This window comes from Heptranchias perlo, unplaced genomic scaffold, assembly GCF_035084215.1.
Source record: "Heptranchias perlo isolate sHepPer1 unplaced genomic scaffold, sHepPer1.hap1 HAP1_SCAFFOLD_444, whole genome shotgun sequence".
NCBI classification, from domain to species: Eukaryota; Metazoa; Chordata; class Chondrichthyes; order Hexanchiformes; family Hexanchidae; genus Heptranchias; species Heptranchias perlo.
In genome coordinates, this window is record NW_027139458.1 from 102,587 (window position 1) to 127,312 (window position 24,726).

General features: G+C 46.7%; 2 non-coding genes and 1 pseudogene across 2 annotated transcripts; 2 read left to right on the plus strand and 1 right to left on the minus strand.

Annotated features, from left to right (window-relative positions):
- Positions 1–1,190: 1,190 nt before the first annotated feature.
- Positions 1,191–1,284, minus strand: trnay-gua (transfer RNA tyrosine (anticodon GUA)). Its single transcript has 2 exons — positions 1,248–1,284; positions 1,191–1,226 (listed from the first exon to the last, which is right to left on the minus strand). It is a non-coding gene; the product is annotated as a tRNA-Tyr (tRNA).
- Positions 1,285–17,952: 16,668 nt separating this feature from the next.
- On the plus strand, positions 17,953–24,523 carry LOC137313228 (zinc finger protein 84-like; annotated as a pseudogene).
- On the plus strand, positions 22,893–22,966 carry trnat-agu (transfer RNA threonine (anticodon AGU)). Its single transcript has one exon. It is a non-coding gene; the product is annotated as a tRNA-Thr (tRNA).
- Positions 24,524–24,726: the final 203 nt, after the last annotated feature.

Below are 24,726 nucleotides of genomic sequence, written 5' to 3' on the forward strand. Positions count from 1 at the left end.
ATTTTTAGCCAATCCAGTATCTCTACAACATCTTCCTTCACTGACACTCTGGCAGTGTCTTCTTCCTTGGGAAAGACAGATGCAATGTATTTATTTAGTACCTCCGCCATGCCCACTGCCTCCCACTGCTAATAATTCGTTATAATCTGGGCCAGTGGTGCAATGGATCACGCATTAGGTTCGATTCCTTCCTGGCTTGGATTTTTTTATGCAAAATTTGATGGCCTTCAATACCTTGCAAGCTGTCCGACTTGGTGGTGCTGCCTGGCTCCATACCTGGTAAGTGCCTTCTCAGTGCAGCAAGCAGTGCATCAGTGTCATAATCTGAAGGTCCTGAATTCAATCTTCAGAGAAGGCATCAAGGATTACGAAGCTTTTTTTCCATCTCTCACCTCATCTTTCCATCTTTGCTGCATAGCAAAATCAAGAACTTTTGCTTCCTGCAGCACATCAAAAGATTTGCTGCCCCTTGATCTCTCTGTACCCAAACACACAGTGAAGTTTAGGAAGTCCATGGGCGATGGACTCACTGACAACACTCTTGTTTCTGTATAATTGCAGCAAGACAAACGGTGAGTGGAGAATATAATCAACGATCCCGCTACTTCTCACAGGCCAAGTGAGCGCTCCACCAGTTGAGCTAATTCCTCGTTTGCTGTTTGTAAATCGCCCCTCACAGTTCCTGCCTCACACTCGCCTTCAAGCTGCTCCAAGACCAGCAGAGAAATCTTGCCTTGGGTTGCCGCTCCCTGAATATATTAAATACTTTGCTCCAATCGGCGGTATCGAGCATCAGCAAGTGAGGAACAGCAGAACGGGAAGCCGCAGTAATCATGAATGATGCTGAGAAGAGCCCGAGCCTTCGGAAGGAAGACGAGGTCACCGGAAAGCAACAGCCGCCCGAGCTCGAGGAGCAGCGAGAGCCCTGACTGACTGACTGATCGAAGACCATTTTGGCTGAAATTGAGGGCGATTTGAAGTGTTGCTGCTCAAAGGCACTCCCTGCTGGTGAGCAGAGGGAAATGCTCGAGTGAAACAGCCGTGCTCGGGCAGACACAGAAAGCTTTCAGGTTTTGGAAAGGAAAAGTTGTGTCCTGTGCCTGAGTGGCAACATGTTAATCTGTGAGCTGCCTGCAAAGTTCAGAGAGTGACCTTGAGGTAATTGCTGCTTATTCCAAAATCACACTCACTCCTTCGAGCCGGAATTGAACCAGCGACCTAAGGATGACTTTATTTTGTTTTATTCACTACAGTCCTCCGCTCTACCAGCTGAGCTATCGAAGGGAAGTGATAAACAGTGCTGTCTTTGGTGATTGTTCACCGTGCGCCTGTTGACACGTTCAGACTCGTGGAGTCCGGTGCTGATCGAAGACTTCTTTTGCCTGAAAGCGAGAGCTGAGTGTTTTGAAGTATTGCTGCTCAAAAGCGCTCCCTGCTGGTGAGCAGAGGCAGAGCAGCCTTGTTTGGGCAGACACAGAAAGTTTTCAGGTTTGAGAAAGGAAAAGAGGCATCCTGTGCCTTCATGGCAACATGTTAATCTGTGAGGTGCCTGTAAAGTTCAGAGAGCGACCTTGAACTAATTGCTGCTTATTGCAAAATCACGCGTTCTCCTTCGAGCAGGAATTGAACAAATGACGGAAGGATGACTTTGTCTTATTTTCCACGACAGTCTTGTCGCTCGACCAGCTGAGGTATCGAAGGGAAGCGGCAAAAATGTTTCACTTTGGTGATTGTTCACCGTGCACCTTTGACACACCCGGACTCGTGGATTCCAGTGCTCATGACTGAGGCTGACTCGGTACCTGCTCATACCGCAGTGCTGTGGGAGTGGGAGCTGCTCCGTGTTCTCCACAGCCTGGGCCAGTGACACAATGAATAATGGGACTGATTATTGATCTGGAGATTGTGGGTTCAAGTTTACGGAGGGTGTAAAGTGGAAGGCCGGGCCTGGAGAGCATTGGAATAGTCGAGTCTGGAGGTAAACAAAGGCACGGATGAGGGTTTCAGCAGCAGAACTTCATTCTGGAAGTTGGGATTTGTTTCTGCTGATGTTAATAACCGCTATAACTGGGCTGAAATTCAATATTCTGGATATATGTCAAAAAATCAACTTTGTTTCAAACAGAATGGGTCAATTACTTGATGAATTCAAGATAAGAGACTAATTGATGTCCTCATTACCGATTATTTTGCCTTTTCTCCTTTCTCACTGTAGATTATTTCAGTTCTCATACCTTCAATTACTGTCATGGCCAAGTCCCAGCTCCCCGGTCCTTCCCGAGTGCCTCTCCCAGCCTTGGGATCCAGGGAAGGTATCAGTAATGTACCCGGGATCACTAAACACAAAACCCAGTCTGTGAATCACTTTCAGCGACTGGACTTATCGTGTGTCCCACAGCATCTCCCTCACCTTCGATGTGTGAATAGAGCATCAGGCCTGGGAATCTCGTCTTAAATTTAAATACACTCTGCAAATGTATTTAACAAAATACAAACAAGTAAACACATCACGGCCCAATAATCCAGCACTAAATTCAAAGGACTAAGTCTGTTATCAAACTCCTTGAGTGGACAGAATAAAGAAAAATCCCAACTCTGAGATCCCTTCGAATCCTTTGCAAATTCCTCACAAATCTTGACAATAATCAACAAGTCTAATTGAATGTTGACCTTTATCTCGAGTGGGGTTGGAATACAGAAGTGATGCTTCAGTTGTAATGAACCTTGGTCAGACCCCACCTGGAGAACTGGGCACCGAACCGAGGGAGAGATAAATCGGCCTTAGAAAAGGTCCAGTGCAGATTCACCAGAATGATGCCGGGGTTAAAAGGGTTAAATTATGAGGAGAGGTGGCATAAACTTGGTTTTTATTCCCATGAGTTTAGAACATTGGGATGTGACCTCATCGAGGTGTTTAAAATAATAAAGGGATTCAATAAGGTCGATACAGAGACATGATGTCTTCTTGGGGGGGGGAATTCAGAACAAGAGGGAATAAGAAATCGGAGCAGGAGTGGGCCATACGGCCCCTCGAGCCTGCTCTGCCATTCAGTAAGAACATGGCTGATCTTCTACCTTAACTCCACTTTCCTGCCCGATTCCTTGATTCACTTGGTGTCTAAAAATCTCTCCATCTCATTCTTGAAAATACTTAACAACTGAGCATCCACAGCCCTCTGGGGTAGAGAATTCCAAAGATTGACAACCCTCTGAGTGAAGAAATATTTCCTCATTTCAGTCCCAAATGGCCGATCCCTTATCCTGAGACTATGCCCCCGAGTTCTAGACTCTCCAGCAAGGGGAAACAGCCTCTCAGCAACTATCCTGTCAAGCCCTCGAAGAATTTTTGACGTTTCAATGAGATCACCTCTCATTCTTCTAAACTTCAGACAATATCGGGCCATTCAGCCCAATCTCTCCACATGCAACAAACCTCTCATCCCAGGAATCAATCTAGTGAACCTTCATTGCACCCCCTCTAATCAAGTATATCCTTCCTCAGGTGAGGAGACCAAAACTGTACATAGTACTCCAGGTGTGGTCTCACCAAAGCCCGATATAATTGCAGCAAGACTTCCTTACTCTTATACTCCAACCCCCTTGCAATAAAGGCCAACGTACTATTTGCTTTCCTAATTGCTTGCTGGATCTGCATGTTAACTTTATGTGATCCGTGTACAAGGACACACAAATCCCTCTGAACACCAATAATTCTCAATCTCTCATCTATTAAATAATATTCCGCTTTTCTATTCTTCCTACCAAAGTGAATAATTTCACATTTCCCCACATTATACTCCATCTGCCACCTACTTGATAACATTAAAATTAGAGCTGGGTCATTTATGCGCAAAATAAGGTAGCAATTTTTGACACAATGTGTTGTGGAAATTACAAACTCACTTCCCTGGAAGGCTGTGGATGCTGGGGCTCGACTGAAATTTTCATTGTTGAGATTGAAAGGTTTTTGTTGTGTGAGGTTTGCAAGGGATTTTTAAAAAATTCGTTCATGGGATGTGGGCGTCGCTGGTGAGGCCGGCATTTATTGCCCATCCCTAATTGCCCTTGAGAAGGTGGTGGTGAGCCGCCTTCTTGAACCGCTGCAGTCCGTGTGGTGAAGGTTCTCCCACAGTGCTGTTAGGAAGGGAGTTCCAGGATTTTGACCCAGCGACGATGAAGGAACGGCGATATATTTCCAAGTCGGGATGGTGTGTGAATTGGAGAGGTGGGGCCCGATTTTACCAGGGGTGCGGGTTGGCAGCGGGTGGTCGGGCGGGCTCGAGGAAAACGCGCCGGCCAAATTGAGTGCGTTGCGCACGCGATCGCGGGATGATTGATGTGATTAGCCGGCAGTTACGGGTTCCGCGCTTCTCAGCTGCGTGCCGGCGGCCTGCGCATGCGCATTGACGTCTGAGCGATGGTTGCGCTCTATTTAAAGGGGCAGTCCACCAAAGCCCCTCCAGCCACAAACTACACTCCATCAAGGATGGAGGAGCACAGGGGTAAGGCTGCTCCCCGTTTCACGGACCACGCCCTCCAGGTGCTGCTGGACGGGGTCCGCATGAGGAGGGAGACGCTGTTCCCCACGGATGGAAGGAGGTGCCCTGCCAGCGCCACCAAGAGGGCATGGGAGGAGGTGGCCGCGGAGGTCACAAGCAGGGGAAACACCACCCGCACTTGGATTCAGTGCCGCAAGAGATTCAATGACCTCACCAGGTCCGGAAAAGTGAGTACACTAACGCATTCTGCATCACTCCGTCTTCCACATCACCTCAAACACCTCACAACCCCATCTCCACTGACAGTACTGCGCTCCCGCACCAATCCTCACAGCCACCCAACTATCATCCTCACAGTGCCTGCACGTACCCACCGTCCCTGTCCCCACTCGACCACTACCACACACCCCAATGCCCATACAATGGGATGGCCATGTGGCACACGCATCCTCCCATCCATCTGGCACACGTTCAACCCAATCACACCAATGCTTGAAGCGTCTCACATTGTAATCATCACTCAATAACGTTTTTGTGTTTTGCCCTCACAGGAGAAGAGGGCCAGGAACGCACGCGATAGGGCATGCACCGGAGGGGGCCCGCCACACGAGATGGCCCTGACAGACGCCGAGGTCGAGGCACTGGAGATCAGCCGCACGCTGCATTGCCTGTCGATGGCGGATGGCGAGTCTGGTTCTGGCGAAACGGCCGGTAAGGGAAAGCTGGCACTCATCACTCATGATCGTGAATGATCGTAGCATCACATGGCATATGCCGCACCGCCACATTTGGTCACATGCCTGATATTTCCCTCTGTTCTCTTCCAGGACCGTCTGCGATCGACGTCTCGGTTGAGGGCGATTCCTCAGAGGACATGCCCGTCTCTGAGGGTGCATCGTCACACATGAGCCTTGCATCCACCAGCGCAGATACACACACCTCGGTGGGTCCCCCCCCTCAGCTAGTTGGGATTGCACATGGTGAGTCACCGCGCACACATGAGCATGAGCAGACCCTGGTGGCAGGGTCAGCCACGGAGGGTCCGCGTCGGTGGGAGCACTCTTCTCCAGGCTTTGCTCAGCCGGACCCAGATGCTGAACCCAGGGGGCCACCTGTCAAAAGGAGAGTCGTCGAGGGGCACCAGAACATTGCTGAGGTACTGGGAGAGGTGCCACGCGCACTCTCCACAATCGCACGGAGGATGGAGGAGTCCAACTCCTGCATGAGGGGAATGGTGGCACAGGTGCAGGAGGGTATCGCCGAGATAGTGTCGCAGGGACGTGAAGGCATCTCTGAGATAGTGTCGCGGGTAGGTGTGGGAACGTCTGCGGTGGAGGACAGGCTAGCCTCCCTCGAGCGTCACGCACAGCTCACCAATGAGTCCATCCAGGCCCTCACAACGGCTGTTCGGATTCAGGGTGAACAACATTCTGCCGCCATCAACAGGTTGACAGATACATTGGAGGTGGCCTTGCAAGGTCTCACCCACGTCATCCAAACTGCCGTCCAGCAGGGTGGAAGGGGTGATGTGGGCCTTGGCCATGAGAGGGAAGATGGTGAACGGGGAAATGGAAGTGTGGACGCTACTCAAGGCGCCCCCAAGTCTCACCCGTTGCCCCCCTCTCAACCAGTGCCCGCAATAGTCCATCCTCTCCAGGTGGCCGAGTCTGCCCCTGCACAGGTGCAGGAGGAGCAGTCTGTGGAGGTGCCCTCACGGGCACCGAAACCCAGGGGGCGTCGGCCCAAAGCATCTACCCGGTCAGGGCACGAACAGGAGCAACCTGCCACCACCTCTGCTGGAGCCACAGGGGTAGCACCACGTAGGGGGTCCCGAAAACGAACGCCTAAAGTTCCGTGAGCACACAGGGATTGCACCAGGGTGTTTGTCGTTTTTTTTAAATTTTCTACTCTTTGAATGTCACCACAAAATAAACTCACTTTTTCTCACCAATGCTGCCACCTCTTGTCCATAATTCTGCGGCTTGTGCAATATGTCCCTTCCCTGCGCCTCATCATGACGACGACCACCCCGTCCCACCCATTGAGCATAATCCAGTGGGTGCAGGTGTACAGGCACCACTCTTCTGTGGAGGGAGCCTGTATGGACCCTCGTCTGTGCACGTTATGACATGTGAACGCCTCACACAGTGTGATGTTAGGAGAACCGTTGGCATATGAGTGCCTCCCTGGCCTGACGAGCACGCAGGTGAGCCGGTGTTCGGCGCATGGGTCGTTCCTCCTCCTCTCCCTCTTCCTCCTCCTCCTCTTCCTCCTCCACCTCCTCCTCATTGTCGTCCTCAATGTGGGTGGCGGGTGTGCATGGGGCCTCCTCCAGCGGCACCCCTCTCTGTAGTGCCATGTTATGCAGGGCACAGCAGACAACTATAATTCGTCCCACTCTGAATGGCGTGTATTGGAGCGCTCCCCCGGAACGATCAAGGCACCTGAAGCGCATCTTGAGCAGCCCTATAGCCTGCTCAATTGTAGACCTGGTAGCAATGTGGCTGTCATTATACCGACGCTGTGGCTCGGTAATGGGGTTCCTCAGAGGTGTCATAAGCCACGTGTGCAGGGGATATCCCTTGTCGCCGAGGAGCCAGCCGTTGCCGGCGTTGGGTGCGTGGAAGAGGGGCGGGACGGTGGACTCCCTGAGGACGAAGGCATCGTGGCAGCTGCCAGGGTATCTGGCGCACACGTGTAGGAATCTCTGGCGGTGGTCACAAATGAGCTGGGCGTTCATGGAGTGATACCCCTTCCTGTTGATAAACAGCCCTGGCTCATGTGGAGGTGCCCGTATTGCTATGTGGGTGCAATCGATTACACCCTGCACCCGTGGGAAGCCAGCCACAGCATGGAATCCAACCGCCCTCTCCGTCTGGCTGCGCTCATCCATGGCGAAGTTGATGTAGGTCGAGGCCCTGCGGAACAACCCATCGGTGACCTGCCTTATGCACTTGTGTGCAGACGACTGACAGACCCCGGTGATGTCCCCCGTGGCACCCTGGAAGGATCCGGAGGCGAAGAAGTTGAGGGCAGTGGTGACTTTGACGGCGACGGGTAAGAAGATGCTGCTTGGTCCATCCGGGAGCAGCTCGTCATTGAGGAGGCTGCAGATGTCGGCGACTACCTGGCGAGTGACTCTGAGCCTCCGTATGCACTGCTGCTCAGAGAGGTCCATGAAGCTGAGCCTCGGTCTGTAGACCCTGTGCGGAGGGTAGTGCCTCCTGCGACGCATCTCTCTCTGCGGATGCCCTCCATCCTGCTGTGCAGGTGGATGTGCCGCAGCACCGTGTTGTGGGGATGCACGTCTCTGAGGCGGACGGCGTGGACTGCGAGGCTGCTGAGGCTGGTCATCCTGTTCGTCCTCCGAGGATGTCAACGCAGCACCCATCTGGCAGGTGTAGGTCTGAGGGGTTGTGCACGGTAGAAAAGTGTGTCCTCGCACAGGGGTTGGACTTCCACGCCGGTGAATCTTCTTGCTTGGAGGAGGGTGGTGGAGGGCAGGCGTTGCCCAATGTTACGGAGTGTCCTCCTGCGTTGGTGAAGGCTCTCCCCCCACCACCTGTGGAATGCACCTTGGCAGCTGCCACAGGCTGCTGGCTGCAACACGTCCGTTGAGAGTGTGAGTGGTTCCCCCAGTATGGGAAACAGTCTCATTTCACTGTAAAATCCGACACCTGTTAAATAAACAGCTCAATCAGGTCATTTAATGACCTGAAATACCGAGATAAATACACTCAAGTGGAACCCCGCTGGCTTTAATTGCCTGCGGGATTCCCACCAGCGGGGCCAACGCACGCACCCCCGCACGTCAGCGCGCAACCAGGAAGTGGGCGGGATCGAGGCGCGATCCGGTCCCGCTCCTCGAAACCGGGATTTTAGAGGCCCCCCCGCCGAGAACGCACCCGGAACCGGGTGCTAAAATCGGGCCCGTGGTGTTGTTCCCATATGCCTGCTGATCTTGATCTTCTAGATGGTAGAGATCACGAGTTTGGGATATGTGTCGAAGAAGCCTTGGCGAGTTGCTGCAGTGCATCCTGTGGATAATACACACTGCAGCCACTGTGCACCGGTGGTGAAAGGGAGTGAATGTTTAGGCTGGTGGATGGGGTGCCAATCAATTGGGCTGCTTTGTCCTGGATGGTGTCGAGCTTCTTGAGTGTTGTTGGAGCTGCACTCATCCAGGCAAGTGGAGAGTATTCCATCACACTCCTGACTTGTGCCTTGTTGATGTGTAAAGGCTTTGGGGAGTCAGGAGGTGAGTTACTTGCCGCAGAATACCCAGCCTCTGACCTGCGATTGAAGCCACAGTATTTATATGGCTGATCCAGTTAAGTTTCTGGTCAATGAGGACCACCAGGATGTTGATGGTGGGGGATTTGGCGATGGTAATGCCTTTGAATGTCAAGGGGAGGTGGTTAGACTCTCTCTTGTTGGAGATGGTCATTGCCCGGCACTTGTCTGGCCCGAATGTTACTTGCCACTTATCAGTCCAAGGCTGGATGTTGTCCAGGTCTTGCTGCATGCGGGCACGGACTGCATCATTATCTGAGGGGTTGCGAATGGAACTGAACACTAAACAATCATCAGCGAACATCCCCATTTCTGACCTTATGATGGAGGGAAAGTCATTGATGAAGCAGCTGAAGATGATATGGAGCAAAGGCGAGTAAATGGAGTTGTGGTCGAGATTAGTCCTGATCTAATTGAATGGCGGAGCAGGATTGTGGGGCTAAATGACTCTTTCCAATTCCTGAACCCAGTCACTGACACCAATCTCCTCCACTTTGATAAAAAAAACACCAGTCACTGACACCAATCTCCTCCTGTCTGATATAAACCAACCCCACCGTCACTGATACCAATCTCATTCTGCCTGATATAAACCAACCCCATTCTCACTGACACCAATCGCACTGAATGGTGGAACAGGATCGAGGGGCGGAATGGCCTACTACTGTTCCTAATGTTGCGATGTCACACTGAAGTTGCTAACATTCCTCTTCACAGTTCTTAATGCTCCCTATCTTGGTGTCGTCAGGAAATGTTGATTTTATGCCCTTGTACCCAAGCCCAGGTCATTGCTCTGTATTGAGAAGAGCAATGGTCCCAACACTGCCCCTGGGGGACACCACTGTTCACATCCCCACAGTCTGAAAAACATCCATTAACCAATACTCTGCCCATTATCAAACTTCCCATCCACACTGACCCACTCCCTGTAATACCGTGAGCTTTAATCTGATCAACAAGCCTCCTGTCCGGCATCTTATCAAAAACTTTTTAACAATCCATCTTCACAACATCCATTGCATTTTATCCCTACACTGTGTTATTTCCTCCAATAATCCCTGCTGTCTGTCCTGAATTAATCCATTTTATCCCTGCACTGTGTTATTTCCTCCAATAATCCCTGCTGTCTGTCCTGAATTAATCCATTTTATCCCTGCACTGAGTTATTTCCTCCAATAATCCCTGCTGTCTGTCCTGAATTAATCCATTTTATCCCCACACTGTGTTATTTCCTCCAATAATCCCTGCTGTCTGTCCTGAATTAATCCATTTTATCCCCACACTGTGTTATTTCCTCCAATAATGCCTGCTGTCTGTCCTGAATTAATCCATTTTATCCCTACACTGTGTTATTTCCTCCAATAATGCCTGCTGTCTGTCCTGAATTAATCCATTTTATCCCTACACTGTGTTATTTCCTCCAATATTCCCTGCTGTCTGTCCTGAATTATCCATTTTATCCCTAAACTGTGTTATTTCCTCCAATATTCCCTGCTGTCTGTCCTGAATTAATCCATTTTATCCCTACACTGTGTTATTTCCTCCAATATTCCCTGCTGTCTGTCCTGAATTAATCCATTTTATCCCTACACTGTGTTATTTCCTCCAATATTCCCTGCTGTCTGTCCTGAATTAATCCATTTTATCCCTACACTGTGTTATTTCCTCCAATAATCCCTGCTGTCTGTCCTGAATTAATCCATTTTATCCCTACACTGTGTTATTTCCTCCAATAATCTCTGCTGTCTGTCCTGAATTAATCCATTTTATCCCTACACTGTGTTATTTCCTCCAATAATCCCTGCTGTCTGTCCTGAATTAATCCATTTTATCCCTACACTGTGTTATTTCCTCCAATAATCCCTGCTGTCTGTCCTGAATTAATCCATTTTATCCCTACACTGTGTTATTTCCTCCAATATTCCCTGCTGTCTGTCCTGAATTAATCCATTTTATCCCTACACTGTGTTATTTCCTCCAATAATCCCTGCTGTCTGTCCTGAATTAATCCATTTTATCCCTACGCTGTGTTATTTCCTCCAATATTCCCTGCTGTCTGTCCTGAATTAATCCATTTTATCCCTGCACTGTGTTATTTCCTCCAATAATCCCTGCTGTCTGTCCTGAATTAATCCATTTTATCCCTACGCTGTGTTATTTCCTCCAATAATCCCTGCTGTCTGTCCTGAATTAATCCATTTTATCCCTACACTGTGTTATTCCCTCCAATATTCCCTGCTGTCTGTCCTGAATTAATCCATTTTATCCCTACGCTGTGTTATTTCCTCCAATATTCCCTGCTGTCTGTCCTGAATTAATCCATTTTATCCCTACACTGTGTTATTTCCTCCAATAATCCCTGTTTGTCCTGAATTAATCCATTTTATCCCTACACTGTGTTATTTCCTCCAATAATCCCTGCTGTCTGTCCTGAATTAATCCATTTTATCCCTACACTGTGTTATTTCCTCCAATAATCCCTGCTGTCTGTCCTGAATTAATCCATTTTATCCCTACACTGTGTTATTTCCTCCAATAATCCCTGCTGTCTGTCCTGAATTAATCCATTTTATCCCTACACTGTGTTATTTCCTCCAATAATCCCTGCTGTCTGTCCTGAATTAATCCATTTTATCCCTACACTGTGTTATTTCCTCCAATAATCCCTGCTGTCTGTCCTGAATTAATCCATTTTATCCCTACACTGTGTTATTTCCTCCAATAATCCCTGCTGTCTGTCCTGAATTAATCCATTTTATCCCTACACTGTGTTATTTCCTCCAATAATTCCTGCTGTCTGTCCTGAATTACCCAGTTTATCCATACACTGTGTTATTTCCTCCAATAATCCCTGCTGTCTGTCCTGAATTAATCCATTTTATCCCTACACTGTGTTATTTCCTCCAATAATCCCTGCTGTCTGTCCTGAATTAATTCATTTTATCCCTACACTGTGTTATTTCCTCCAATATTCCCTGCTGTCTGTCCTGAATTAATCCATTTTATCCCTACACTGTGTTATTTCCTCCAATATTCCCTGCTGTCTGTCCTGAATTAATCCATTTTATCCCTACAATGTGTTATTTCCTCCAATAATCCCTGCTGTCTGTCCTGAATTAATCAATTTTATCCCTACACAGTGTTATTTCCTCCAATATTCCCTGCTGTCTGTCCTGAATTATTCCATTTTATCCCTACACTGTGTTATTTCGTCCAATAATCCCTGCTGTCTGTCCTGAATTAATCCATTTTATCCCTACACTGTGTTATTCCCTCCAATATTCCCTGCTGTCTGTCCTGAATTAATCCATTTTATCCCTACACTGTGTTATTCCCTCCAATAATTCCTGCTGTCTGTCCTGAATTAATCCATTTTATCCCTACACTGTGTTATTCCCTCCAATATTCCCTGCTGTCTGTCCTGAATTAATCCATTTTATCCCTACACTGTGTTATTTCCTCCAATATTCCCTGCTGTCTGTCCTGAATTAATCCATTTTATCCCTACACTGTGTTATTCCCTCCAATATTCCCTGCTGTCTGTCCTGAATTAATCCATTTTATCCCTACACTGTGTTATTCCCTCCAATAATCCCTGCTGTCTGTCCTGAATTAATCCATTTTATCCCTACACTGTGTTATTCCCTCCAATAATCCCTGCTGTCTGTCCTGAATTAATCCATTTTATCCCTACACTGTGTTATTTCCTCCAATAATCCCTGCTGTCTGTCCTGAATTAATCCATTTTATCCCTACACTGTGTTATTCCCTCCAATATTCCCTGCTGTCTGTCCTGAATTAATCCATTTTATCCCTACACTGTGTTATTCCCTCCAATAATTCCTGCTGTCTGTCCTGAATTAATCCATTTTATCCCTACACTGTGTTATTCCCTCCAATATTCCCTGCTGTCTGTCCTGAATTAATCCATTTTATCCCTACACTGTGTTATTTCCTCCAATATTCCCTGCTGTCTGTCCTGAATTAATCCATTTTATCCCTACACTGTGTTATTCCCTCCAATATTCCCTGCTGTCTGTCCTGAATTAATCCATTTTATCCCTACACTGTGTTATTCCCTCCAATATTCCCTGCTGTCTGTCCTGAATTAATCCATTTTATCCCCACACTGTGTTATTTCCTCCAATATTCCCTGCTGTCTGTCCTGAATTAATCCATTTTATCCCTACACTGTGTTATTTCCTCCAATATTCCCTGCTATCTGTCCTGAATTAATCCATTTTATCCCTACACTGTGTTATTTCCTCCAATATTCCCTGCTGTCTGTCCTGAATTAATCCATTTTATCCCTACACTGTGTTATTCCCTCCAATATTCCCTGCTGTCTGTCCTGAATTAATCCATTTTATCCCTACACTGTGTTATTCCCTCCAATATTCCCTGCTGTCTGTCCTGAATTAATCCATTTTATCCCTGCACTGTGTTATTCCCTCCAATAATCCCTGCTGTCTGTCCTGAATTAATCCATTTTATCCCTACACTGTGTTATTCCCTCCAATATTCCCTGCTGTCTGTCCTGAATTAATCCATTTTATCCCTGCACTGTGTTATTCCCTCCAATAATCCCTGCTGTCTGTCCTGAATTAATCCATTTTATCCCTACACTGTGTTATTCCCTCCAATATTCCCTGCTGTCTGTCCTGAATTAATCCATTTTATCCCTACACTGTGTTATTCCCTCCAATATTCCCTGCTGTCTGTCCTGAATTAATCCATTTTATCCCTACACTGTGTTATTTCCTCCAATAATCCCTGCTGTCTGTCCTGAATTAATCCATTTTATCCCTACACTGTGTTATTCCCTCCAATAATCTCTGCTGTCTGTCCTGAATTAATCCATTTTATCCCTGCACTGTGTTATTCCCTCCAATAATCCCTGCTGTCTGTCCTGAATTAATCCATTTTATCCCTACACTGTGTTATTTCCTCCAATAATCCCTGCTGTCTGTCCTGAATTAATCCATTTTATCCCTACACTGTGTTATTTCCTCCAATAATCCCTGCTGTCTGTCCTGAATTAATCCATTTTATCCCTACACTGTGTTATTCCCTCCAATATTCCCTGCTGTCTGTCCTGAATTAATCCATTTTATCCCTACACTGTGTTATTCCCTCCAATATTCCCTGCTGTCTGTCCTGAATTAATCCATTTTATCCCTACACTGTGTTATTCCCTCCAATATTCCCTGCTGTCTGTCCTGAATTAATCCATTTTATCCCTACACTGTGTTATTCCCTCCAATATTCCCTGCTGTCTGTCCTGAATTAATCCATTTTATCCCTGCACTGTGTTATTCCCTCCAATAATCCCTGCTGTCTGTCCTGAATTAATCCATTTTATCCCTACACTGTGTTATTCCCTCCAATATTCCCTGCTGTCTGTCCTGAATTAATCCATTTTATCCCTACACTGTGTTATTCCCTCCAATAATCCCTGCTGTCTGTCCTGAATTAATCCATTTTATCCCTACACTGTGTTATTCCCTCCAATATTCCCTGCTGTCTGTCCTGAATTAATCCATTTTATCCCTACACTGTGTTATTTCCTCCAATAATCCCTGCTGTCTGTCCTGAATTAATCCATTTTATCCCTACACTGTGTTATTCCCTCCAATAATCCCTGCTGTCTGTCCTGAATTAATCCATTTTATCCCTACACTGTGTTATTCCCTCCAATATTCCCTGCTGTCTGTCCTGAATTAATCCATTTTATCCCTACACTGTGTTATTCCCTCCAATATTCCCTGCTGTCTGTCCTGAATTAATCCATTTTATCCCTACACTGTGTTATTCCCTCCAATATTCCCTGCTGTCTGTCCTGAATTAATCCATTTTATCCCTACACTGTGTTATTTCCTCCAATAATCCCTGCTGTCTGTCCTGAATTAATCCATTTTATCCCTACACTGTGTTATTCCCTCCAATAATCCCTGCTGTCTGTCCTGAATTAATCCATTTTATCCCTACACTGTGTTATTCCCTCCAATAATCCCTGCTGTCTGTCCTGAATTAATCCATTTTATCCCTACACTGTGTTATTCCCTCCAATAATCCCTGCTGTCTGTCCTGAATTAATCCATTTTATCCCTACACTGTGTTATTCCCTCCAATATTCCCTGCTGTCTGTCCTGAATTAATCCATTTTATCCCTACACTGTGTTATTCCCTCCAATAATCCCTGCTGTCTGTCCTGAATTAATCCATTTTATCCCTACACTGTGTTATTCCCTCCAATAATCCCTGCTGTCTGTCCTGAATTAATCCATTTTATCCCTACACTGTGTTATTCCCTCCAATAATCCCTGCTGTCTGTCCTGAATTAATCCATTTTATCCCTACACTGTGTTATTCCCTCCAATATTCCCTGCTGTCTGTCCTGAATTAATCCATTTTATCCCGACACTGTGTTATTTCCTCCAATAATCCCTGCTGTCTGTCCTGAATTAATCCATTTTATCCCTACACTGTGTTATTCCCTCCAATAATCCCTGCTGTCTGTCCTGAATTAATCCATTTTATCCCTACACTGTGTTATTCCCTCCAATATTCCCTGCTGTCTGTCCTGAATTAATCCATTTTATCCCGACACTGTGTTATTTCCTCCAATAATCCCTGCTGTCTGTCCTGAATTAATCCATTTTATCCCTACACTGTGTTATTCCCTCCAATAATCCCTGCTGTCTGTCCTGAATTAATCCATTTTATCCCTACACTGTGTTATTTCCTCCAATAATCCCTGCTGTCTGTCCTGAATTAATCCATTTTATCCCTACACTGTGTTATTCCCTCCAATAATCCCTGCTGTCTGTCCTGAATTAATCCATTTTATCCCTACACTGTGTTATTTCCTCCAATAATCCCTGCTGTCTGTCCTGAATTAATCCATTTTATCCCTACACTGTGTTATTCCCTCCAATATTCCCTGCTGTCTGTCCTGAATTAATCCATTTTATCCCTACACTGTGTTATTCCCTCCAATATTCCCTGCTGTCTGTCCTGAATTAATCCATTTTATCCCTACACTGTGTTATTCCCTCCAATAATCCCTGCTGTCTGTCCTGAATTAATCCATTTTATCCCTACACTGTGTTATTCCCTCCAATATTCCCTGCTGTCTGTCCTGAATTAATCCATTTTATCCCTACACTGTGTTATTCCCTCCAATAATCCCTGCTGTCTGTCCTGAATTAATCCATTTTATCCCTACACTGTGTTATTCCCTCCAATATTCCCTGCTGTCTGTCCTGAATTAATCCATTTTATCCCTACACTGTGTTATTTCCTCCAATATTCCCTGCTGTCTGTCCTGAATTAATCCATTTTATCCCTACACTGTGTTATTCCCTCCAATAATCCCTGCTGTCTGTCCTGAATTAATCCATTTTATCCCTACACTGTGTTATTCCCTCCAATATTCCCTCCTCTTTGTCCTTTATTAAAGTCCAGTTTTTTCCCTCGAGTTTGACATCAATCAGGTTTAAAATTGATGCAGAGTTTCAGCCAATGAGGGAGATCCGGGCTCAGCCCCGCCCACTCGGTGCCGCAAGTCCCGCCCCTCACCCACCCCCATTGGTTGGAGGACCAACCGCCCGCTCGGTCCTCCAGCCCCTCTCCGCTCTTCCTATTGGTCCGGAGCTCCCGTCAATCACCCGGGCAGTGTGAGCTGAGCATGCGCGGCGGGCGGGGAGTGAGGCCGAGATCGTGTCGGCAACAGGTGAGAGATGGGCGGGGGGAGCGGGTTAATAAACCCCGGGGGAGGGGGCGGGGGCTTCACAAACCCCGAGTGCGGCCCCGGGCCCGAATATCAAACAGTGAACATTCTCCTCTCTCTCTCTACACTCCGGGGGCTCCGGTTTAGATCAGACCCGAAACTCAACACACGGCCCGCGGCCTCCGAGCATGCGCAGTGTCAGCGTCAAACCTCGTGACTCATCGAATCAGGGAGCGTCTGTAAATGAAGGAGAAATGGTGATCGGTCAGGGAGCGTCTGTAAATGAAGGAGAAATGGTGATCGGTCAGGGGACGTCTGTAAATGCAGGAGAAATGGTGATCGGTCAGGGAGAGTCTGTAAATGAAGGAAAATGGTGATCGGTCAGGGAGCGTCTGTAAATGAAGTAGAAATGATGATCGGTCAGGGAGCGTCTGCAAATGAAGGAGAAATGGAGATCGGTCAGGGAGCTTCTGTAAATGAAGGAAAATGGTGATCGGTCAGGGAGTGTCTGTAAATGAAGGAGAAATGGTGATCGGTCAGGGAGCGTCTGTAAATGAATTAGAAATGTTGTTCGGTCAGGGAGCGTCTGTAAATGAAGGAGAAATGGTGATCTCTGTATCTTCAGTCATCCAGGGAGCTCGAGCTTTGGATGCTGTTCCTTTCCTCCTCGTGGGAATCTGTCTACTCTGTACCCAAACCAACTCCTCCTTGAAGGCCTCCCATTGTTCAATTACTGTTCTGCCTGCCAATTTTTGATTCCAATCCACACGGAGAAGATCCCTTTTTAACTCATGAAATTCGCCCTCATCCAGTTCAGAATTTTCACATTTGACTGTCCCCTGTCCTTTTCCATAACTGTTCTGAACCGAATGAGATTATGATCACTGCTGCCCCAATGAAACATGCTCCACCTGCCCCACTTCATTCTCCACACCGAGCCCACTGCTGTACTCACATTCACTCTCTCACACTGTCTCTCTCTCACTGTCTCTCTCTCTCACTGTCTCTCTCTCTCACTGTCTCTCTCTCTCACTGTCTCTCTCTCACACTCTCTCTCTCTCACACTCTCTCTCTCACACTCTCTCTCTCTCACACTCTCTCTCTCTCACACTCACTCTCTCACACTCTCTCTCTCTCACTCTCTCTCTCTCACTCTCTCTCTCACACTCTCTCTCTCACACTCTCTCTCTCACACTCACTCTCTCACACTCACTCTCTCACCCTTTCAATCACGGTTTAGGGCCACTGAAAGATGATGCGATGGGTTTGGATTTCAGCACAGGGAGGAGGGAGAGTGTGTGGGACAGGGGATTTTCAGCTTTGAGGAATGAGAGAGGAAATAATGTTCCATCGAAAGTAGAGTTATCTGATCTGAATTTCTATCCTGTACTTACAGTGATAACTTTTTTCAACTCCTTTTACAGGGGAGGATTTACAGAGGGAAACTCAAACCAAAGATCACGTCAAGATCTGACAGAGTCACTCGATTCATCAGGACCTGAATATCATCGGCCTTTGAATGTGGAAGGAGAAATGTTTGTCTGTTCTCTCCGTGGGAGAAGATTTCAAACATCAGTGTGAGTGGAAAAGCACCGAGACACACACACCCGAGTGAGAGTGTTCCAGTGCACTGACTGTGGAAAGAGCTTTAACCAGTTACACAGCCTGAAAAAACATCACACCATTCACAGCGGGGAGAAACCGTACACGTGTTCTGTGTGTGGACGAGGCTTCAACTGATCGTCCAACCTGGAGAGACACAAGGACACCCAGACCATGGAGAAACAGTGGAAATGTGGGGACTGTGGGAAGGGATTCAATTACCCTTCAGAGCTGGATACTCATCGACGCCGTCACACTGGGGAGAGGCCGTTCACCTGCTCCATGTGTGGGAAGGGATTCACTCAGTCATCCGGCCTCCTGACACACCAGCGAGTTCACACTGATGAGAGACCTTTTAAATGTTCTGACTGTGAGAAGAGGTTTAAATGCAAAAGGAATCTGCTGGAACACCAACGCACTCACACTGGGGAGAGGCCGTTCACCTGCTCCGTGTGTGGGAAGGGATTCACTCAGTCATCCAACCTGCTGACACACCAGCGAGTTCACACTGATGAGAGACCTTTTAAATGTTCTGACTGTGAGAAGAGCTTTAAAAGCAAAATTGAACTGCTGAAACACCAACGCACTCACACTGGGGAGAGGCCGTTCACCTGCTCCGTGTGTGGGAAGGGATTCACTCGGTCATCACACTTTCTGTCACACCAGCGAGTTCACACTGGGAAGAGGCCGTTCACTTGCTCAGTGTGTGGGAAGGGATTCGGTCATTCATCCACCTTGCTGACACACCAGCGAGTTCACAATGGGGAGAGGCCGTTCTCCTGCTCCATGTGTGGGAAGGGATTCACTCAGTCATCCAACCTGCTGACACACCAGCGAGTTCACACTGATGAGAGACCTTTTAAATGTTCTGACTGTGAGAAGAGGTTTAAAAGCAAAATTGAACTGCTGAAACACCAACGCACTCACACTGGGGAGAGGCCGTTCACCTGCTCCGTGTGTGGGAAGGGATTCACTCAGTCATCACACTTTCGGTCACACCAGCGAGTTCACACTGGGGAGAGGCCGTTCACCTGCTCCGTGTGTGGGAAGGGATTCGCTCATTCATCGGCCCTGCTGACACACCAGCGACTTCACACTGATGAGACACCTTTTAAATGTTCTGACTGTGAGAAGAGGTATAAAAGCAAATTTAATCTGCTGACACACCAACGCACTCACACTGGGGAGAGGCCGTTCACCTGCTCAGTGTGTGGGAAGGGATTCACTTGGGCATCCAACCTGCTGAAACACCAGCGAGTTCACACTGAGAGACCTTTAAATGTTCTGAATGTGGGAAGAGATTTAAAATCAGAAACGAACTGCTGAGACATCGACGCACTCACACTGGGGAGAGACTGTTCACCTGCTCCGTGTGTGGGAAGAGATTCACTCGATCATCCCACCTTCTGAAACATTAACTTGTTCACACTATTGAGTGACCTTTTAATGCAGTGACTGTGAGAAGAGCTTAAAAGCAGAAATGAACTGCTGACACATCAACGCATGCCCATTGGTTGAGAGACTGTTCACCTGCTCCGTGTGTGGGAAGGGATTCACTCAGTCATCACACGTGCTGAGACACCAGCGAGTTCACGAAATGAGCAGGTCCAACGAGCCGGTCTGTAACACAGGCCAATGACTCAGTGCAGCTCGTTACCCAGTCACTGGGCTCCGTTATAGCCTCTCCTGTCAGTAACACACAAAGAGAAATTGTAAATCTGAAACAGAAAGAGATAATGTATAACACTTCATATCAACCACCAGTTTTTCCCTCTTTCCGGCTTTTAAAACAATCTGTTTCACAGTTTGTCAAACCCGAAACAGCCTCTGGGATTTGCTGATCGAGAATTTCAGTGGAAATTGGGAACGTCACTAAGTATCGTAACAAATATCCCCGCTGAGGTTTCGGGATTGTTACTGGTTTGTTCATATCAGTGAGTGACCAATTTTAAACAAGGTGACGGTCTAAACCTAAGGTAAGAGCCTGGGATAGAAAAGAGATTCTTCAATGTATCAAGTTAAATTACACTGATTCCACCAACACTGGACATCACATCCCTCAAACATTGTTACCTGTTACTGTATAAAACTGGTGAGGGTGGAAATGGGAAATAACTGAAAAAAACTTCATTGTATCAAAGTTAATTCTGATCATTATTATTACACAAACATTCTACAGCCGGTCCCTTAAAAAGGACCCAATATCAAACCAGTCCCCAGTCCTTGGGCCTGTGCCTATGTTGTGATTTGCACCCGCTTCTGACTGACTTGGTATCAGACGCACTCCCGTCAACAGTAAACGGATGGAGCCGGATCCATAAGAGAAAAGTGAGGACCGACCTCCGCGGTTCTCCCAGAGTGCGGGAGGCGGAGTAACAGCAGCAGACAGAGAGATCTCTCTAAACCAGCCGCTGCCGCCGGAGAGAAGCGAGTCCCGTTCCGAGCCGTGTCTGTCAGGCGCCCGCTGACCCTCTCTTCACTGAAGGGGACCGATTCAGCACCAACTCACACACCCACCATTGGATCATTGAATCACCTTCAACACCTGAATTACATCACCACTTAATCCTCTATACACGAGGAAATACAAACCTTGTCCACGCAACTTGCCCTCATAATGTCACCATTTTAGCCCCGGTATCATTCTGGTCTTTCTGCGCTGCACCTCCTGCAAGGCCAATATATCCTTCCTGAGGTCTGGTGCCCAGGACTGAATGCCGTGCTCTAAATGTGGCCTCAACAGAGTTTATAGAATTCTAACATAACTTCCACCCTTTTGATTTCCAGTTCCCTTGAGATAAAGGCCGACATTCCATTAGCCATTTTAATTATTTTTTGCACCTGTCTGCCAACTCTTCCTGATTTCCCGAAGTATCTCTGCTCACCCACAGTTCCTGGCTTCTCACCATTTTGAAAATACTCTGATTTATCTTGCTTCGGGCCAAAGTGGATGGCCTCACACTTCCCCAGATTGAAACTTTGAACAGTCTGGGGCTCTTTTGTAGAGAAAAGAGAAGGCTGAGGGTGACCTGATACAGGACTTTAAGATTATGCAAGGGTTTGATCGGTCAGATGCAGATAAGGTGTTTGTACTTTTGGGAGTGGGGACGTCAGAACTTCGGACCATGAATATAATAGTCATCAATAAATCCAATCTGGCATTCAAGAGAAACATATTTATCCAGAGAGGCGTTAGAATGTGCAGCTCGCTCCCACAAGGAGTAGTTAAGACGAATCGCATGGATGCATTTACAGGGAAGTGAGATAAACACATGGAGGAGAAAGGAATATTCGGGTTTGCTCATAGGGTTAGATGAAGAGGGGTTGGAGGAGGCTCGTCTGCAGCATAAACACCGGTATAGTCTAGTTGGGCCGAATTGCCTGTTTCTGTGATGTACATTCTATGTAATTCTATGTAAGCTCCATCTGACACAGTTTTACCAACTCACTGAATCTATCAATTTCCCTTTGTAACTTTATGCTCCCATCTACACTACTCACTGTGCCACCAAACTTGGTGTCGTCGACAAACCTGGATATACCGCTCTCTATTCCTTTATCTGCCTCAATTATACAGATCCCTGGGGGACACCACTAATCACATCCTGTCAATTTGAGTACATACCCATTAACCCTACTCTCTGTCTCCTACCTCCAAACCAACTCCCTCCCCATGTCAATGGGTTGCTATAAATTCCACATGTTCTCATTTCTGTTAACAGTCTCTGATGCTAAACCTTAACGAATGCCTCTGGAAGTCAATATACACATAACCCCCATCGACACTCCATCATTTACCACGTTAGTTACATCTTCAAAACGTTCAACTAGTTTCGTTAGACTTGACTTACACTTTACAAATCCATGCTGACTCTCTCTGATCAATTCATGTTTATCCAAGTGCTCAGTCACTCTTCCCTAATAACAGATTCTGGTAACTTCCCCACAACAGACGTCAGACGAATCGGTCTATAATTTCCTGCTTTATCTCTCCTACCCTTCCTATATAATGGAATGACATTTGAAATTTTTCAATCCATGAAACAATTCCTGAATCAAGAGAGTTTTGAACGATCATGACTAAAGCATGTACAATTTCCTCACCTATTCCCCTTAGTCCCCTGGGATGGTCACCATCAGGTCCTGGAGATTTGTCTATCTTTCGTCTAATTGTTTTCTCCAATACCATTATTTTACTTACACTGAATCCCCTTGATTTATTTTCAGTTTTCCTCGTGTCTCTGGTACATTATCCTCATGCTTTTCTGTGAGTGTCAAAAAAGTCTGCCATTTCCTGATTTTCAATTACAATATCACCACCATCTGCCTTTAAGGGGCCCACATTACTCTTTGTCACCCTTCTTTCTCATAATATACGTGTAAAAACCTTGAAAGTTGTCCTTAATTTCACTCACAAGTTTTTCTCGTTTTCCCTCTTTGCACCTTTTACGTTTTTTTCGTTTCAGCACCACAATAAACAACACTTCACTGTGAAATTTGCTTAATTAGTTCTTCAGTGTCAGAGCGAGAATTGTCCATCCCCAATTTATTTCAAGTAACAAACACAAGCACAAATATTCATTCGTCTATCAAAGCACTGATGGACACAGAAAGATAAACACAGCTTGAAACGCAGTCAGTATCGGGATTCACAGGGAAACGGGCAAGTGAAATAGACAAAGATCAAACAGTCTGAACCCACAACAGAATGTGACGTGTAGCTGATAGATATTAATGAGAGGAGGTGGGAAACAGTATCATGAATGGGCACCGTGGCTTAGTTGGTTAAAGCACCTGTCTAGTAAACAGAAGATCCTGGGTTCAACTCCCAGCGGTGCCTTTGTGTAATTCATGGTGTTTAGTGAATTTGAGAAGCACACAGTGCTGTGTTTTGTTCAGGATCCAACACGGAACTGATCAGGAGGTCTCTTCAAAAATGCCTTTTCATTATACAGACAGCCCTCTCATAGAATGTGTCCGTGACACGTTCTTGTTTCTGGGCTCGTTGAGGTCGGGGTATAATTCTCGATTCGAGGTTCATACCCTGGAGAAGCCCTAATTTAGACCTGGACTTTTGATCCTTGAACTGCGGTTCAAACTTTTGCAAAGAGGGAAAAGAAGTCCCCAAATCGCTCCACCTGAATCTCACGCAGTCTCGGAAGAAGTTCAGGTCAAACAATCAGGAATTTAAAGGCACCTCAATGACCTGCACTTTCATTGAACGAGCTTTGCTTCCAATTGCATTCGACCTTGAAACCGCTCTGGTCTTTCATCTCACTGAAGCAGAGTGTGGCCGCTCTGTATCTGTGAGCATGTCAGTGACGAGGTTAGCTCTGATATTGGTCGCTTTCAATTTTTAAGATCTCGCCAAGCTCAGGGAAAAGAAACCACGAATCGAATTGTCCCTGTAAGTGATGAATTGAAGGGATTGGTGCTCCAAGCAGATCTGGAAAATGCGCAGTGCGGTCGCTCAGGAATTCCAAATCCACCCTCTCACCACTCGGCGATCATATTAACTGAGCTTTACTCTGGCCCAGTGTCACCGCGCTGAAATCGAGTATTTCTCCGGCACGTTTCTCTTAACTTCACAGTTGCTGGTTTAAGAGTGAAGACCGGCTCGTTGGATTTTCACTCCTGCAAGTTTCAACCATTCATTTTGCAAAAGTGAACTGATAGTAGACAGCTGTTATATGGGCTCCTGCAGTCTCAAGGTTTTGCTCATGGAATTACACATTTAGCGTAGGGCTTTTCCGCTTGTCTCGGTGGCGCAAAAGTTTGATGATTCGAGTCCTTATTATATTTTTCCTCAGGATTCATCGCCTCAAAGTTCCAGGGTTTCAATGTGTGTTTTGTCTGCAAGAAAATGTACCGTGATCATTGCCGGCTGAGCAGAGCTGATATTCCACCATTTACCCTGCGGTCGGAAATCAGGCACATGAATCATATAAAGGAATGGAACATTGGCTTCAGGGAAATCACAATTCATCTTGACAGACAAACCCCCGAAAGGCCCGAAGGGAGGTCACACTCGCAGTAGGAGAGCTGGTTTACTGTGACAGAGAGATTTCTGCAGTGAGTGAGACCAGACTGTTTCTATTTTCAGAGGATAAATGTCACACCCTTTATTTTGGAAAAGCAAAACGGTGGGGATTTTTATCACAGCCCGATGCCTTTCGTGTTGGATCAGATGTTTCCCGTTGCGTTACTTTCATCTTCATCGGAGAACCGGTTCGGGCGTTCCTGTGATAAACGGCGACAATTGCCTGTTAATGTTAAATTTAACAACGGCTGCACTGAGTTTTTAATCCCACTCTTAAGATGCAGTCTGTAAAATGATGAAATTTCATCACATGCAAAGCACAAAAATCTTATTAAAGTTTTGACTGTCTCTCGGTAACCACGTCAGTATCTCCTTCAGTCTGAAAGAGAACGTTATCGGTTGATTAATGGTGATTAAAACAGTCATTCAACTACAAACAGGGTTTAATTAGCTTCATGTAATTATTTATTAAGTTCATAACTCGTGTTAAAGTTAATTCCCTGATTGGGAATGGAACCACTCGGTGGTGGGAGCACTGAATTTTCTCCGACAGGATTGCG